Genomic DNA, 2,921 nt, shown 5'->3' with positions numbered 1-2,921 from the left:
GTGCACGCCGGAAACGACGACATTTTCCTGCAGGACACCCCGTGGTCTAACAGCGATTTTATCGCAGCGGTCACCTTTTGGCCTTCCTAGAAAAAACGAATACAACATACAGGTGCAATATTGTGTAAAAAAAAAAAACTCACGTCTGAAGCACGAAAATATTATGTGCAAAATACGGTACTATCCATCTTTGATGTCTGGATGTGAAAAAAAAAAAATCTCACTGGACGATTACAATGGTCGATATTGATAAATTTCAGCGGAGCTGTGAGGCGTTTTCATTTCCTGCTATACCGAGGTCAAGAGTTTGATCAAGACATGCACACGAATAAAGTTTTAGACAACTCTATTTTACCAAACGTACTCGTTCTTCGATTAGCATTCCTCTTCAGCCTTCAGTTTTTTGCAGGTGAACACCACCTCCACGCTGTCAGGATATTGTGGGCGGCTTGATGGTTGGTAGACGCAGAAATTGTAAATTATCGGGCAAATCTTCACAACCACTGCTCTCACTGTAAGTTTGGAGGGGGTACAGTTACAAACTTTTCCACCCCGCGTGCTAAAGATGAGATTGGTACACCTGATCGGCAATAGGGGCCACGTCTGATCAGCCGTTAGCCCTAGGCATGACAGGTATACAAGTTGAGTAACAACACTTTGCTTAGGTAAAATAAAAAGAAGAATAATGTTACACAACAAAGCCTAGCAAAATAGCGTCGGTACAAGGGCCTCACGCAAATAACAACACAGAATAAGGGCGCAAATAAACTAAGGTGACAAACTGGGCATGTTGGTCTCCAAAGAGTCTCAAAGGTGACGTACGAGGCTCAAAAGAGACGCGTACGTCACTACTACCTTCAACAAAACGAATTGCTGTGATCCCGTACATTCATGACCTGTCTCATTGCCTAAAAAATATCGGCGAACGGGGAACGTGAAAGTTGTTTTTTCTGCACCCGATAAGCTGCAAAAATTGTGCAGGCTTTCCAGGCCCAGTGATTTTAAGAATCTAAACTGCAAGAAGAAGCACCGAGCGAAGTTCGTAGAGTTTACACATTCTATTATCTTCAGCATCCCCTTGAAATGTGGCAAGAGCTACGTAGGACAAAGCGGCAGGTGTCTGAACGACCGCCTCCGAGAACATTGCAATAATGTGTCTGAACAGCGAGAAGGGTTTCTGGACGCACACTGCAGAAGATGTAAGAAAAAATGGGAAGTTGAAAATGATAGCGATTCAGATGAAGTGTTCGTGTGGCAGCCCGCTTACCAAGATTGCTCTGCTTTTGGCGAAAACCGTTGCAAACTGACTCGAAAGATAATAGAGGCTGAAATGATAGACCGGTTGTGTCGGTCCTGCGTTGCCAAGCCATCCATTGCTCTTACTCGTAAGGAGCTGTCATACTTGCGCCATCATATGAATGACTCGCCTACTGCGCATGCGTGACGTTTCTCCGGTTTTTTTTCAGCTATATATACTGGTCCGAGGTTCAAAATAAACTGTTGCAAGTCAGCGCTCGTGTGCTCCGTGTGCCTTCATCGTGTCCTCGTCCTTCTTTGCGCTGTACATTTTCATCAGCAAACAAACTATTTTTATGAAGAAGAAAACATGAAGATGATAACGGTACAGGAGCATTACAAGAAAAAGGATACTGTACAAAAGATTAGGGCGAGAAACAGCGAGAGACGTGCAAAAGAGTTCAAGAGAGCGAGGAGAAACAGTGGCTTAGCTGCGGAGTGGCAAGATCCGGTCGCAGAGAGCGTAGGGCTGCGGATGCTTGTTGCGGGGCTGATGGGGTGTTGCGGATACGGGCGAACTTGGGCCACGCGTCTTGGGGGCCGCATTCAGCGTGCTCTTCGCGTCAGACCCCGCCTCGGCTCGCTTTTTGACCAGTTCCCAGGCTGTCGTCACTCACGTCCGCATGCACCGATTTCTCCAGGCCAACTGCTCGGCTCGCGGTTCTCCCGGAGCCGCGTTCACGTGAAAAAAGGAAAAAAAACTCTTCAGGCGCTGCGTAGAAACAAGACGAAGATATTTAAAGAAATAAAAACACGAAGAAATAGTGAAGGAACACGAGAGAAAGCTCTGATGCCAACGGGCATCGCATGCGAAGGTCTCAAAGGAGGGTGCCGTGGCATTCACCCCACAGCGCTCAATGCCTACAACGTACAAGCGCTCGCGTCCAGGCGAAAATATGACGACGAGGTGGAATGTCCTTAATTGACCCTTCAGCATCGCGAGCGGTTAAACGTCTACGAAGGAGGCCAAAATCATCGCCGCCGCACCGCTGTTTGCGAATAACAGGGGAGCCTTGGCTACCTCGGCCGGAAAAGTAAAAAAAAAGGCTAAGATAGGCGCTAAGTTTGAACACCCGTACCTAAAAGCACGATTGAGGTGTCAACTGACTGGAGCCAGTTATAACTGGAGCCAGTTATGTGCCTTTATTTCCCCCAAATCAACGGAGTCTGAACCTTCCGCTGGTTTTGAGAAAAGGAAAGGTGCATAACTGCTTTAATTTGTAGGTGGACGCCAACGCCTACTGACAGCGCAGGTTGAGGTGTCCACTGACCCAGTGGGCCAGTTACACTTTCTACTCAGAGGCTTCACACACATACAGTGATTCACACCACTGAAACCCCGGGAGTGTGGCTAGAGGTGATTTCGCAGGAATCCGCTTCGCTCAGCAATGCTTTCTCGCCACAGTATTCTTTATCGCTCAGCACTTAACTTACTTGTTCACAGGAGTCGATCAGAGTATTTGAATAAAGTGGAATTATGGCCGGTGTGGCAGAAAAATAGCGCCCGATGAGACAAAAACACAACTGCATAAGAACGTTTATAGGAGAAAATGGTACGACAACAAATGGTGTAAGTAACAGTATGACGATTTATCATGGGGTCATAAGATGACTTACTGGCTGAT

Source organism: Amblyomma americanum, chromosome 1 (genome assembly GCF_052857255.1).
Source record: "Amblyomma americanum isolate KBUSLIRL-KWMA chromosome 1, ASM5285725v1, whole genome shotgun sequence".
Taxonomy (NCBI): domain Eukaryota; kingdom Metazoa; phylum Arthropoda; class Arachnida; order Ixodida; family Ixodidae; genus Amblyomma; species Amblyomma americanum.
The sequence above is the reverse complement of the archived record's forward strand: the minus strand, read 5'-3'. Positions refer to the sequence as shown.